Below are 16,243 nucleotides of genomic sequence, written 5' to 3'. Positions count from 1 at the left end.
GTATTCGGGTAAGTACTTTAGACATTATTACATTTTACAGTACCAACAGTAGAAAATTACAGCTGTCAGATTTGAGGCATGAGCCTTGAACGTGTTATTGTTATGCTATGGGAGAAACATTCACTGCATAGTTTCACTTGCACATGACTTACAGGAGTGATCTTCTGGACTTATGGTGAGTAGGGGCCAGGCGCCAAGGTCCAAGAAAGCACCTAGAGTTCAGTTTTACCTGCCTTGGGGTGTCCGAGTGCAGAAATGCTTTCAGCTGTGGTAGCCCCGAACGTCAATGGCAGAAAGTACTTGCAAGAAAGACTGCAAGAGAAAACTTGGGGACCAATCTGGCAGAACTCAAAGGAGCACTGTGACCTCTTACTGAAGGACTGCTGCATCGATGGACCCGGTGGTCACGCAACAAGCCTTTGTTGCAGCAACTGCTCTGCTACCCCAGGTATTGTTGGGTGCAGGGCGGATCCTGGGGTTAATAAAATCTCCAAACTCAGTGAGGAGACCGATCTGACCTCCTGGTGCACAAAGACCATTTCCTGGGGTGCTGCTCCATCGGTAGGCCCTGGTGTCAACAGAAGGCTGGACCAGGCAGCTGCAGTCGGTTCCTGCTGGTGCAGGGAAGTAGCTCCTCGACTCCAAGGGAGATTTTTCACGGCTGTTGCGGTGCTGGATGGCCCTCCAAGTGTTTGGGGAGGGTGTCTAGCTCTTTGTGAAATCGGCCTTGAAGATTGGCAAAGGACAAGCAGCTTAGAAGGGTTTTGGCGAAGGTCTTTCATTCTCGCTCGGTCGGTCTTTCTTAGTCTTAGTCAGTTCCCAGTAGTCGAAGTCTTGACTTGATCTGTTTTCCATGTGTCAAGGGACCATCTAAACATAGACTTTAGGGATGTTAAGGCGAGAGAAGGATAGTAGCCAATGCACTACTTACCCCTGGGGTCACTACACCTCCTATATGACCAGTTCCTGTGGGGAGTTGGCAGAACCCTGTGCAAGTGTTTCTAAATCCACCAAAAAATAAGATGATGGAACCCTTCATTTTGTGTTCACTTCAAGCAGCTCACCTTAGGGGTATAACCAGCCTGAATGTGAACATGGCCTCTTGACTAGCTAATTTTCCCGCATGTCGTGGTGCCAAATGGGCCTCAGGGCATCGGGTGCCACCTGCCAGGTCTGGGGAAAGCCGGGTTTGAATATCAAAGGCAGCAGATGCTTTGAAGCCTGTGGCCTTCATGTGCGAAATCACTAACCATGCAGCTGGATGAGGTGTAAACACTTCCTGCCAGAGAAGGCATTGTTTCTGACCTCCGAGTGGGCCGGCTCTCACTTCCAGGGGTCAGAAACGTATCTATGGTGGCAGTTGCACCTCAAAGGTGCCTTCTGGGTACATGTCATAAGAAATTGAGTACTGGCAATAGGACAGATGTATTAAGACAAGTTGGTTGACACCAAACACCATAGGTTTCAGTAAAGACATTGCATAAGTGGAGTACTCGTAATGACCAGTGCCCAGTACACATTTAAGATGGACTCCCTGCACAACTTGTACTATCTACACAGCACAGGGGCATATTTGCATAATAAGATATGTCCTCACATGGTATATAATACACACTGCCTTTAGGGTAATAAAGCCTTCTGTAAGGGTGATTTGCATAAAATACATGCAGTATACTTGGGCACAGCACACAGGGAGTGTGTCATGTCGTGTTTTCACGAGGATTTCCATCCTTTCACGCATCCTGCAATGGCAGGCTGCATGCCCTTAGGGAGTCCTAAGGGACTCTCTTTAGTACCCATTTATTAGGGATACAGGGGTACTAAACTGGTGAACAATTGAGCAGGCCTTTGTTTTAAGGAAAGAGCATTGGCGCCTCAGTCGCAAACTAGCCTATAGTAGTTGTAAATGGGGCAAAAAGTGGAGGCACAACTGCAACAAAATTCCAGGTTTCCTACACACAGCACAACCGAAGTAGAGTCCATGACCCCAATAAGCTTACATGGCCTACAATGCACGGATAATGAATAGAAAGCAACTATGGCTCCTTTTAAAAATCAAGTGTCTGAGACAAAGGGTTTGGCACAGGAGAATGTTAAGCAGAATTGTGTACATGTCAGTGGTGTGCACCAAGAGTACTCACTGGCCTCGGATATGTCCAATGTATGCACTACCTCTAATTGACCAAAAGCCTTCTTACATTCATAGTGTTTAGCTCACTCTTTTAGCCATGTGTAAACATTTTGTTTTAGAACGTACGTGCGTGTGTGTGTGTGACGCAGCAACAAACACTTGTAATAGAATACAACATTAAAACATTCTAGAACCCTTTAGAACATGCATATATCCAAGAAACCTTCAGCCAAATTCCTTCTTTTGTTGCTGCTCATACACAGAGAAGTACATCCTACTACTACTATGACTATTACTAGAAACTAAGGTGGCATCAGTAAATAGTAGTAACACTATTTTATGCCTCGCAAGAACAGGCAAATCACCATTACAATCAGCCAAGGACTAAATCAACCTGTTAATATATAGGGTGAACAGGGTCAGGGCTGGTACAGACATGTCGCAGTACCCTGTCCACCTTAATTTGTTCGGTTAAGTCAGCCCTATGTCTCCATCTTACTTAAGCATAGTTTCCAGTGTGGAATCTAATAATAATAATATGTAATCAATTCTAAGGGACACCTATATGCTCAAGGACTGCCCATAATTTCCCTCTGCGGATGAGATAAAACGCAGCATGTAGATTGGCAAATACCATGTAGATATGCTCTTTTTTAATGATTGCACACTTCCAGAGAATAAGTACAAATTCGGTCAATGGTAATTGTACTCTCTCTAAACCCCACTTGCAGGGGTGATAAAATCTGCGCATCATCCATCCACATGAGCTTGTATCTTGCTAACCTTCTTTAGTGAGGTGATGACACTTAAAAGGGGAGTTTTTAAGGTTAAGAAAGTGAGTTGTGGGTTAAGCATTGGTTCAAACGGTGATTTCATTAGCCGAGTAGGCACTACATTCAGGTTCCAGGTGGGCATGGGTGCACTTCTTGGGGACAATACCTTTTTCACTCCCTTTAGAAAATGTTTCATCATTGGTGTAGTGAAAACATTTCTGCCTAGTACCCCTCTTGAGAGGCACTCTGGTATAGGATCATGGTGGTATTGTGTGACAAATTCCTGTGGCCTCCTTCCTTGTTGCACCAGTTTAAGATTTTCTTCCACTTGTTGCTGTACCTTCTTGTTGGATTCCTTACTTCTTTCAGAACTTCCAGTTCTCATTTCGGTAGGTTAAGGAGACCAAACTCTAAAGCCTGAGGAGCCATGCTGGCAAAACGGAGGGTGTCTGGTTCCGGATGCCATAATTGACCTTCCTGTATTGTCAACAAATCCCGATGCATTGGGAGTGCTATCACCTGTCCCTAAGATATCTCCATTAGATATGAGAACTAGATCTGTCCAACACATTGTGAGGCTTTCAGGATCAAGGTGATATTTTCTTGCCTGCAGTTTTGTAGAACATGCGGTATAAAAAGGGATTATTTGTACAATGTAGGCAAATCTCGCAGACCATTTCATCAACAGTCAAGGAAATCAAAAATGAGGGAGGTAGAGGCGTTGAGAGAGTTAACAGCACTGTTTTTTCTGGTGCCTGGTTTACCTTGAGTGTCAACCCGAAACCCTCAACAAGTAATTGCCACTGGTGGTGTAAGTAATAACCACTATGGTGTTTTATTGGGTGGCATCATCATTGGGCTTTGCACCTAGGTACTTGCTTCCCTAGGCGAGTACCCCCTCCTTCAGAGGGAAGGTACTGGTGGGATCCGTTGTCACGGTTCGCGGCGCTTGCCGCTTCTTGCCATCCTCGATACCACACACAGAATTGCCGGGATACTCACTTCCGGGTGGAAGTCGGGTCCCGATCTAGTCCTGGGCAGCTGACCTGGGGTTACTGAAGCACTTCCGGGGGAAACGCTTAAACATCGCGTTTCCCGCCGGCTCAGTGCTTCGAATCTATCCTGATTCTCCTGATACGCAGAGCCGTATCCGGAGCCGAGACACAACAGAGACTAGCTGGTCTACGCCACGCTGGAGCGTTATTTTGTGTCTGGCCCACGCCGCGCTGGAGCGCTGTTTGTTGTTTGGTATACGCCGCGCTGAAGCGCTTGTGTTTTGCACCATTTGAAACCCACGCAGGAGCGCTTGCTTATTTTCCTTAACGTCTACACCGCGCGGGAGCGCTATTCAGAGTTTATACAGTTCTGTCTCCATTAACCCTTGCCGTGCAGGAGCGCTGTACTGGGGTTTAGAGTCTGTTGCACAGGAGTGCTTTACTTTTGGGTTTTGTTTTCTTGAACTTGGTTTCCCCTTCGCGCAGGAGCGCTGCTTGGGGAAATAGCTCCGCTGAACTGGAGCATTGTACATAGCTTACTTTTGTTTTCCAGGGATGCCACAGGTATTGTGACTAAGTTCTACTCCATGCCATATGCGCAGGAGCGCTTTGCCTTCTGGTTTGACATTGGTTTATTCGTACCTCGCGCAGGAGCGCTTTCCTTTGGTATTAGCTTGGGTACATCGCGCAGGAGCGCCTCACCTGGACTGTCCTATCAGGAGCTGACATGATATCTGGGTATCGCAGTCTACAGAAGTTCTGGTGAGTTCCCGGAGGGCCACTGATTCTGTGTGTGTTTTGAGGAGTTGCGTGGAAAGCGGGAGGTGTGGTTCTTTTTCTGATCTTGTTCTTTTCTGGTTTCTAGCTGGCACCAAGATACCCCGCAAGCTCCTCTCCCATGCTAGCCTCTTCATCCTGGCTCCCTTCCCTTCGTCCATCTCATCCCTGCTGGGTCCTGCGTTCCACGAGGGTCAGGTGGGTACAGGGACGGGTGCTCTTGTCTCTGCGGAATCTGCTTCACAAGCAGAGGTAAGTCTTGTGGGGCACTTGACATCCGTACAGAGGTTTATAAAATTACCTCCTATAGCTTAAAAATGTGAAGTTCAATGTAAATGAAGAGTATAGGGTTAAGATTAAAAGGTGAAGATGTTTGGATAAGCTAAATGTCCATAGCAACCAAAAAATAGGTATCCTAGTTGGACACACAAAAGATCTAACAGTCCTAGTATGCCTCGCACAAACCAATTTTGATTGCACAAGCATTTAAAAAAATAAAAAAATCACATTGTGTATGTCAGATATGCTCACAGGGAGAAATGTAATCAAGAAAGCCACATGGTGTCCGATCAATCACTGGTCTGGGACTCCCTTTCAATTTCTCTTTTCCCGCAGTTACAGGCTCAACACAAACCTATACAACACCCAAGTATACAAACCAAAAGAAGACGCGCAGGTAAATCTCTTAGGGATGCATAATAATATGACTGCAGAAGGAATCTGTCAACTACTACAAATAGAAAGTCCTGATAGAGGCCTAAACCCGTTAGGGCAACTGAGGCGGAAAAACATTGACCATTCAAGTGTAATGTTAAGGACAAATAGCACGTCCCAACACTGTCACCACTTCACCTTTTAATCTTACCCCTAATACTCTTCACGTATTAAACTTCACCTTTTTGGGTAATTCTACAAATCACTGTATGGATCCAACCAGTACCTTCCCTCAGATTGAGGTGGGTTTCACCCCGGGAAGAGAGTACCTAGGTGTCAAACCCAATGATAACCGCATACAATAAAACAACATAGTGGTGATTCTTGACACCACCAGTGGCAATTACAGTTTGAGGGTTTCGGGTTGACACTCAAGGTAACCCAGGTACCAGAAAACCAGTTCAGTCCGCTCTCCCTTTGATTAATAACATTTTATCAACAAGGCATCCTTAGCGATTATGGATTATAAAACCTGAATGCAAAGCGTTGACATTTTGCGTTCCTGTGAGTTGAGAATAGGTCTACCTGTGGTGTTCACCAAAACTGAAAGATCTTTACCAGTATTTATTGCTTTCGTTCATTTGTGTGTGTTTTCTTGACTGCCTGGTCTATCCACTTTTGTGTTTACTTCTCCTAGTAGGTATGTTGCTATTTATTCAAGTAGAACATTGTTGTGGTATTTTACGTTTGAACAAGTATTGTCCTTACCATAAGATGTTTTTGAAAAGATTTCAGGGCTGGGTAGACAGCCTTCAACTTCAACACGTTTATATGCTGTACTGCTTCTTCAGAATTCCATAGACTTCTGATGTTTAGCTTGTGCATGTGAGATCCCCAACCTGTGTGGAAGGAGTCAGTTGTGATGGTCATTGAGGGAGTTGGCAGTTTAAATGATTTTCCTGCTGTGATGTTCTGCAGGTTCCACCATTGCATTTCCTTCTAAGCCTTGTCAGAAACAACCAGTAGATTGTCCCAACTCCCAATGCTTGTGACCACTGATGTTGTGGCCATTCTTGTATTGGTCTTGTGTAGCCTTGCATGTAGCACTAGGGGATGCCCTATCATCGCCTTGATCCTCTTGTCCACTGGTAAAGCACTGGTAATGCTCTGGTCTCTAAATGTAGGACTGCCCCTGGAAGGATGATCTTCCTTTCTGGTCTTGGTGATAACTTTACGTAGTTGAAGGAGAATTCCAGTTTATCTAATGTCCTTGTTGATGTTGTCCTTGCATTGGCTGAACATACTGACAGCAAGTCGCCCACGTATGGGTAGATGTGTATGCCCTTTAGTCTGAGTTGCGCTGCCAACATGGCTAGGCATTTTGTAAATAACCACAGTGCTAACTTTATCCTGAAAGGTAAACCTTGAAATGGTAGTGTATCTTAGCTACTATGAACCTTAGTAACTGTCTGTGCCGATTGTTTATTGGTATGTAGAGGTCAGCACCCGTGTGGTTTATAGTTGCCATGCAGTCAGTCTTCTTTCCCTAAAAAGGAACAACTTCTTGAAGAGATGTCATCTTGAATTTGTGTTTAATGGACTTGTTTAGTGTTTAGAACTAGTATTGGTATTAGTGCCTTGCCTGGTTTTAGTACCAGAAAATACTTTGAGTTGACCCCTGTGAGTCTTTCCCTTAGTGCAGGTTTTGAAATATCTACTTGCCCACTCAATATGGCAAGTCAGATTTTATCAGTGTGAGCTATTTTAGGACCTACAGCTCTGTTCCAGAGAGAGCTGGCAAATAACTAGTGTTTTGTTCATTCAGAAAGCGAATGAACAATAAAGATGCAGTTAAATCTTGTTTCAATCTTGTCATATTGGCTGTCCGTTCAAAAACGGAGGTTAAATGTCATCTTAGGTCTTTTCACAACTTGCTGCTTACTTAATCGAGCAGATTTGTGTATACTTTTCTTTCTCCGATGGCAAAGTTCAACGAACCCATAAAGTGAACAGCTTTACAATCATGCATTGTTACAGGGAGTGTAAAATGCAATGCCCGATGTCAGTTTTTGTTCCTAACACACATTTCAGTAGCTTGCAAATGAACAGTAGAAACATTTCAAAATATATCGGCATTAGAAAAGCATATTTTGTGTAATTCTGTAGTGTGATGGAAATAAAGATTTTAAAAGGAGTAAAACAAATTAGAAAACTTAAAGACAGTGATTCTTAACTTTTTGACTTCTGTGGACCCAAACTTAATCATTACTGGAACACGGGGACCCCAATTGTATCATTTTTGGAAACAGAGGACCCCCAACAAATTATTACTGGAAGCGGAGGACCCCGGCCTCAGTATTTGTGATTGAACTGCAAATGTAAAACACAGAAACAAGCATTCATCAAACAAATACACAAAAGATGAACAATTTTATTTAAATTCACAACAAAATAATAAATAATTCATTTATATGGGGATGTGGGAGATTTTCCAACTTCAATTGAGGCCACTCATTGTCCATACTACATTCAGTTCAATGCAGAAATCCATCTGAGGATATTAACTTAATTTTTAGCCCCGAATTTTCAAATTCCTTCATATTAACAGAAAGTTTAAAAAATTCCAACTTTACATATTGCCTTTTTTTTTTGTTATATACACTTTAAAAATCTGCTATTTAATTTTCTAGGCAGTTGCAGACCCAAAGTAGGCTTTACAAACCCCCTGGGGTCCCCGAACCACTGCTTTAAGGGGATGTGAAAAATATTTTTAAACCATATTTCCACAGATCATTGTTACTATGTTATATAGTTTTAGCATCTAACTCCATGTTAGTGGGAAAGTTTGTAGCCATTTCATTGGGAAATGTGCGGTATGTAAATGACAGTCCACTACCACATAGTGCTTAATTAAAACATTGAATGAAAGCGAGAGTTTTTAAATATGAACTGAGCAACATACCTATCCATCCTCATGAAAATGCTATTTGAGAACTAAGACGAATCAGGGGTTATATGTACCCTATATGTGGGCTACATTCTTATTAGACATGGAGCAAAGGTTTATAGTCTATCAATTCAAACTAAATAGTCGTTTTACAGCAGACATGCTAAACCAACATATTTGAAGGTGCTCTTCTATGTGGTAATGCAATAAACAGCAACTCAATGAAATAAAATATTTGCATAGAATCATACAATTTAAGACCAGTTTATGGGTTAGGTTGAGCAGATTATTCAAGTCACTAGACCCACAGGTCTGGTAACATTTTTATAATTTTTTGAGGCATGTATTGATACTACTTCTAAAGCTTGTTTGCGTAACAGGTCATTTACTTCCTGTCGTAGTCGATATTGAGTCTCCCTTCTTCAGTGATATTGTTTGAGGTGGCTTTAACTCTGGAATAGCCACATCTTGGATATTTTGTATATATTTGTCAGAGACCTTATTCCATTCATCTAGTAATTCTCAGATTCTCCCTCCCACCGGTGACTTGTGTAGGAGGGTACTCTGTGAGCAGTTACTTGTTTGCATTGATTCCTCCCCTGGTGCCCCCTCCTCTTCCACTTCCATGTTCACAGAAGGGTTGGCATGTACTTACATTTTACTGTCCTTGCTTCAGTCGTGTCAGTGGAAATCTTCCAGGGCAGGGCCTGCGGGTGCCCTTCTTGCAAGTTTCACCAGGAGGTGTGCCGCCGCATTGTGCACTCTCTGTAGTTTATTTAATCTGCCCTGTGTAGCTCCAATGCGAAGTAAGTTACAGTAGTCCAATTTGGACATTAGAAGGCTTGAACAATTGTTTTCGCGAAAGATATAAAAAGGAGGTCCATGATTTTGGCCAGAGTCTTAAGAGTGCCGAAACACCTCCCAGCCATGCAGGATATTTGCCTGTCAAAAGTATGGTTGGAGTTAAACAGAGAGCCCACGTTTTGTACTTTGTGCTTAGGGTCTGGAGTAGGGCCAGGTTCCTTTGGCTACCCAACTGATAACCAGACGGAGGGTTGTTTCCCAACGAGTCCCTCCGTTTTATTAGTGTTCAAATTTAGGCAATTCCTATTCATCCATTCTGCAACATACCTAAGGCAAGATCTAAATTGAGGTGCAGCCCTATCCTCCTCCAAAAAGAGTGACAATAAGCTGTGTGTCATCAGCATAGGACACTATGGTGACAATGTGCCACTTAATGACATCAGCCAGGGTTGCATGTAAACACTGAACAATGTAGGGCTAAATATTGAGCCCTGAGGCAATCCCAGATATAGGGGAAGCACTCCCGAACCGAAGAGAGTTTGTCCAATTAAAAGGTACGGTCATGGAGAAAGGAGACCAGCCACGTTCAGGCTAGGCTCCTGATACAGTAGTTTCCTAGGTCTTCTACAGGAGGCCATTGGATATGGTATTGGATGCTGCACTAAGGTCCAGCATAATCAGAGCAGCAGTTTGGCCTTGGTCAGCACAGAATCGAAGAGGTTTGAAGGCAGGCAGTAAGACCGATTCGGTACTGAACAAAAAATCATGATTGTGATTTGTGGAGTATGCTATTTGATTCCATGAAACGTATCAGCTGATCATTAATATGTTTCTCTGCGATTTTTTTAAACGTGGGGACAAGTGAGATGGGACTGAAGTTTTCTGGAAGGGACGGATCGATTACAGGTTTTTTAAGGAGAGGTTTTACAATAGCATGATTTCATTAGGAACAGATTACGATTCTGGTTGTCCTCTCACCGCAAGACTCGTGGTGGTGCAGCGGTGGCGGATCCAGCCATTTCCGCACCTACGGTACGACAGCCCGATTAAGACTCTCGCAATCTGACCGCACTAGAACTGCCGGCTCCGCCAGGGAACACAGTTACTTGGTGTAGGAGTGGCGGGCAAAGGCTGCAATATTCTTCGCGGGACCGCAAAGCATATTACGAATTGCCTCTCAGCCAGGCTTCTCATGATGGTATCCCCACTATGAAAAGCCTGGCAGAGAGAAAACAAAGGGTGCCCTACAGGGCCCCCGTGCTTCAGACATATGTGGATGCACCCAGGGGGGAATAACATGTGCTCCCCTGTGTGCATGCACATAGGCTCCTGCACGGTGTGTGCTTACGAGTCCATGCCATGCAGGATCCTTGTGAGGCGATCCAATTGCAGTGACTTTTTAAAAGGCATTACAAGGAGAACCGCCACACTGCCTGCCAGACTACGAATAAGTTGTAGTCCGTCTGGCTGGCGGACCACGAAAGCTTTGGCGGAACGATGGTGCAGCGGTTTGCACCGCTATGCCAAAATCTCGTAATTTGGCCCCAAGTAGGGATTATTCCAGTTGCGAAGGAGATGTTGAGCAGATTGCTCAACCTTGGAACGATGGTCTCCATTCCATGGACCAGAATTCTCAGAAGAGATGGATCAGAAGGGGATCCAGATTTTAAATATAATGAGGAGAGTGTGAAATTCATCTAGGGAGGGCAGAGTGAAAGTGGGGAGGTCATCGTTATGGGCTGGAGCATCAAACTAGGCCTTTTGTCACTGGAATTCTTATTGTTGGGAGGAAGTAGTCAAATGTTTGCGACTGTCTTAAAAGAGAGCAATCAGGTGGTAGCTCTCTAGGGATGGAACTATGTGGGCGGATGCACATTCCAGAGATGATAGGGATTTACCAATTTGGAAGAGTTTTCGGGAGGAACTGGATGTGGACTTTATCTTATGTGCATAAAATTTGCTTTGTATGGTACAGATACGCTTGTGCTATTCCTTCAGGGTCAAAGAGTTGGTGGCTTTATTATTGCCACTGAAATCTTTACGCCATATACGTTCTAGACATTTGCAGGATTTTGTTCCATAACAGGAGCTACTCGTTAAACCGTTCTGCTGATGGTTTGGAGCAGGAAGTGCGATGTTCCCTCAATGGTGCAATCCTATCAAGGGCCCCCATGATCCAGTCTTCGAGATGTTGGTTGACCGACTCAATGTCGTTTATAGGCCGAGTGCCCCCCATTCGAGAATGCAGTGTTGAGGGTCTTCGGGGTGACCATCACCCATTTTCTGGTTTCACATTTAACACCCTCCTTACGGGTTACCATGGGACTGGCCAGAGGGACATTGAACAAGAAAATACAGTGATCAGATCAAATGACCGGGATTGGGTCTCCTATTACCAGTTAGGTGGAATTAGAGACGATCTGATCCAACAAATGTCCATTAATATGTGGATGTGGGAAATCACACGTTGGAACATCTGGTGGATATCCAGAGGAAAAACTATTTCTTTTTCACCCTTAGGGTTATAGATTTTGTTGCAGTGGGTTCCTTGATAACCTCTCTGGACAAGTCTGAAACAGTGGGAGTTAATGGTTACTCTTTTGGTCCGGCAACAGTATCTCTAGAAAGAAGAGCACTTACATCTGTTCCTCTTCTAGTTGTACTTCATGCGTAACAATTTGCCAGCTGGTGCGCATACTGGTTGAATACAATGTTAGGTTTCTAGAGCAACCATGTCTCTATGCAACCTTGTGTTTTCAATCAGAGGAATGTACATTTTAGGTGTAGAGATTTTAACTTATCAAAATGACTGCCTTAAAAAAAGGGGTTGTAACTCAGCGAACCTGTGCATCTATTGCACAGATGGTACGTTTGGCCGCATGGTCACAGGTTCAAACCCCAGTAAGACCTAAAAGCCTTTTATTTGTTGGGGGTTGATAAAATTAGTACTATTTAGTTTGTTAACAAAAATCAATTTTGTTTCAATTGCGCCATGAGACCCTTAGATGAATGTGCTCTCTACACATTTACCTTTTATGTCTTAATTCTCATGTGATACAGTAGTGCTAGGGAGAAGCCACAAATACAAAAAAGGTATATGTGATGTTACTGTGCCCCAACTCGATTGCCCTCTGTGATGCAAGACAGACATAACTAATTCCACTTCCAGCCTTTCCGATGTGATCCAGATATGTGATTGAACTTGCCCAGATCTACTCTTTCAGTAAAGCAACACTGAACCAGTCTTTCAGAAGCCAATTCGTCCTGTGACTGACCCTTATCTAACCATACTGATCTTTGACAGGTGATGCTGGCATGTGAACGTTCTAGTACTTAGCCCTTGAAGAAGGTCAATGGTAAGGGTGACGTGATAGACTCTGCCCAAACTTTACTCGTGATACATGCATGTGATAATACACTAAGCTAATAGTAATACAAGTAAGAAAAGTTTTTCTATGTGAATGCAAATATTACTAAGAATGAGTTGACTTGCTTGCTACTTGGGTCGAGTAAAGAGGTCAAATCCTATGGCCTCATTAAATCTTTGTTGCAAAGGTAAGCAGATGAAGAGATGTTCGGGGCCTGACAATGCGCTACTCTTCCAATGTTTTAAATCATTTAAAGAATCATGCAAAAAGACATCCAAATTTTACTGACAAATCCCTTAAATAAACAATTAAAATAAATGCAAAAATAGATTCCATAAGACAATATGTACATCATGCAATAAACCAGACTTTCGGCCATGTAATTAACAGTATTATAATTACCTAACTCACAGTAGTTATGTTAACACCATCATAACAGTCCAAAACAGACATGCAGAGAACGATTGGGTGAGCTGTGGAGTTTCAGTTTAGCATGGCTACAATTCAAAAGTACTGTCATTTATTGCCTTTGTTGGTCAGCGATGATGCAGCCGGTCTGTTGGGAAGGGAGCTTTGACTGGAGACAACAGTGCAAGGGTTCTCTACCACCTGGGTCAGACAGCCTACACCTGCAAGAAAATAAAAATATATTTCTCCTGGTTAGAATAAAACATTAGCAGTTCATTGGTGTAGGTAGCTGGATCTCTATATAAAGGAAAAGTACACTGTATAGATTCCAGGCAACTCTTATTGGTTTACAGATGCAAAAATGAGAACACTATATGCTCTTTTGTGGTACAATGGGCAAGCGGTTTAGGTTTATCAGAGGGTAGTGCTAAGCATTTGTTGTACTCACAGAGGCAATAAATAAGACACAAAGAACAAATTCAAAACCAATTTAGAGAAAGAACTCGTATTTTTATATAGATTTTGATACCTGGAACTTAGTAAGCAGGAAGTACTTTTTTAAAATATGTAAAATATTCACTTAAATGCGTCTTTATGCATAAGGCTCTCCCATGGGAGAAAAAGACACATACAGGTACTTGCCGTAGGTTTCTTGGTATCAGGTGAAAGGTTGGTACGGGCTAAAGTATTCCCAGCAGCTAGAGTTTACTTGCCCTGGGGAGTCTGTGTGCAAAGGTTCTAGTCGTGTAGGCAGCCTTATGCGCTACACTAAAGGAGAGACGGGCCACCTACAAACAAGCTGCAGAGGAGGACTTGGGGACACGTCCGGGAGCTTCCAACGGGGGGCTCAAATTCACAAGGGTGTTGCGAGGAAGGCAGCACAGCCTTATCGAGAACCCGGGCCTGGGTGCTCAGGTGCAGAACGGTTAGATCAGCTGGGCTGGTGAGTCGTAGAACCTTGCTGCTGTTGGTCTCGCCGGTTGAGTGTGCAAAAACCAGAACAGCTGTGCCACTCTGGAAGTGGGTTTCTGTGGTGCTGGCGTCCCTCGATGGCTGCTCGGCTTTGAGTCTGGAATGGCCTAAACCAGGCTTTTATTGCTGGAAGGGGTCTGGTATCCAGGGTATTGGTGCTGTGCGGCGCTGGTTCATCTTTGGCGGAGAGAGAAATCTGACCTTCCAGAGAATGGTGACTTCTTCTTGGGCAGCTGCAGTGTCAGTATGACCCGGGGGCGACAGCACTGTACAAGGACTCTGTTGTTTTGGTGACTGCAGACTGCAAAGGAGTAGGTATCTCCTCTACTCCAAAGGAGATTGCTGGCAGTTTGCAAAGGGCAGTCTACCAAGGTTCTTGGTAGAGTTTCAGCTGCAGGACGAGTCGGTTTCTTCACTATTGTCAAGACTGGTGCAGCCAGGGTTTGGCATCTAAAAGTCCATGGCCAGTTTTCGGTTCTTGTTTCAGCAGCTCATCTTTGTCCTCTTTTTCTGGGTCAGTCTTATCAGAGTTTCTGGCACCAGGGATGTCACCAAAATACTCTAGGAGTGCTAAGGGGAGTGACAGACCGTAGCCAATGGGCTACCCACCTTTAGGGTGACTACATCCCCTATATGACCACTTCCTTTGGGAAGTGGGCATAACCCTGACCCGGTGAACCCAATTACACCAAAATCCAAGAAAGTGGAATTCTAGCTTTAGTGATCACATCGGGAAGCCCACCTTAAAGGTGGAACTGGCCTAACAGTAAACATGCCTTCGGACTAGCTAATTTTCCTGCCTGTAGTACTGCCAAATGGGCCCCGGGCAGGGGGTGGCATTTCCCCCGTCTGGGGAAAGCCTGGGTTGCATATCAAAGGGCGAGAAAGCAGAAGACACAAAATTGATGGACGGAACGCAGAACAAATCAAAACATTCACCCCCTGTCAAGAGATCTGGGTTAAATCCAGCATTCTTTTGCTCACCATGCCACCCGCATATCAAGGGCGGCAAAGGCCTTTGAAGCCTCCTACCTGGTTATGCTGATCACTTAGCCATCCTGCTTGGAGGTGACAACAGATCCAGTTGGAGGAGGCATTGTGTCTGCCCTCAGAGCGTGGGCTCTCACCTGCAGGAGTTCCAAAACCAGTCTGTGGTGGCAGGCTGGTCTACACCAGTCAGCCAGTACACTAGTGGTTGGCAGGTTTTCAGGGGGTACCTCTAAGGTACCCTCTGATTGCATGTATTAATAAATCCATCTCTGGAATCAGTGTGGGCTTATTAATACACAATTTTTTATACCAAACATCTTTGGTTTCAGTGAAGCCATCATGTAGCTGAGGAACTCTAAATTACCAGTGCCCAGTACATATACTCAAGAAGGCTTTCCTGTTCACTTACAATATCCAAGAACCGAATTGGACATCACAGGGGCATATCTGCTCATGCAGATATGTCCTCACATGTAATATAATGAACCATGCCCTAGGGTTGTAAGGCCTGCTGTAGGGGTGACTTACATATATCAATCAATCAATCAATGCCAGCTGTATTCGATTTTTGTAGATAAAACCATAAAAGCAAACAATTAAAAAAGACAGTATTACATAATTATAAAATACACCCTATGTCTTAAAAAATACATTACTCATGGATACAAGGATTAGTTCCTCCAATAATTTACAGATCCGTTTTATCCTCTCCAGTAAATTTCATATGACAATTCTTTTCCTGAAGTTAACAATGCTTTTAAAAAAAGATGCTATTGACTTTGCGAAACAATTATTATCTAAAAATTGCAATGCTAAAAACGCTGGCCTGCATTGTTTCAACCCCAACAATCGTAAAACAGGTAAGATCCATCTTTTTCTTTGCATTACATAAAATGTACTAAATAAAACCACATGCATATTTGTTTGCTGAGATTGTTTATCACAAGGGCAACTACTTAGTGTAGGAGACCAGTCATTTGGTTCGGGAAAAGTTATCAACCGATGATAGAGACCAAGTCTGAAATGGGTTAAAACAAATTGATCGAACCCGCTTAATGTGTGATTTAAGTACATCTGTATGCCATAAGAAGTAAGTATGAGTTGATTCGACTGAACCGATGGCTTAACTGCCTCAATACGAAGTCTACTTGCCTCCATGTGTGTCAAACAACATTTTAAAGATGTTTTCTGGTAAAAGAATGTAAAATCCCAGGGTTGTTAAAAAATTCAGAGTGGCCAATGTAATTCATAAAAAATGTTATGTAATTCAGCCATGGGATCTCCAAGGCCAAATATTACGCAAGACTATCTTTCAGTATATCACAATTAAAAATGTTTTTGGGGGGAAGTCCAGATCCTGTGCCACAACAGGACCGGTTGAATTTTTATTAGGTCTGAAATATAGGGCAATCCTAGTTCTGAGT

The 16,243-nt window shown here is 43.5% G+C and overlaps 1 protein-coding gene across 10 annotated transcripts in view; it reads right to left on the bottom strand.

Annotated features, from left to right (window-relative positions):
- CLASRP (CLK4 associating serine/arginine rich protein) overlaps nt 1-16,243 on the bottom strand; it is an 893,416-nt gene that overhangs the window by 837,279 nt on the left and 39,894 nt on the right. For 4 of the 10 annotated variants that reach the window (XM_086938425.1, XM_086938430.1, XM_086938426.1 and 1 more), the window contains exon 2: nt 12,861-13,078. The exons of 1 other annotated variant lie outside the window; for it this stretch is intronic. The gene's annotated coding sequence lies outside the window, so the exon portion shown is untranslated. Of the gene's footprint in view, nt 1-12,851; nt 13,079-16,243 lie in introns of all 10 variants that reach the window. 5 more of the 10 variants (XM_086938423.1, XM_086938429.1, XM_086938424.1 and 2 more) reach the window with 2 other exon arrangements.

This window comes from Lissotriton vulgaris, chromosome 9 (genome assembly GCF_964263255.1).
Source record: "Lissotriton vulgaris chromosome 9, aLisVul1.2, whole genome shotgun sequence".
NCBI classification, from domain to species: domain Eukaryota; kingdom Metazoa; phylum Chordata; class Amphibia; order Caudata; family Salamandridae; genus Lissotriton; species Lissotriton vulgaris.
Note: the sequence above shows the minus strand (reverse complement) of the source record. Positions and strands in the feature narration are given on the sequence as shown.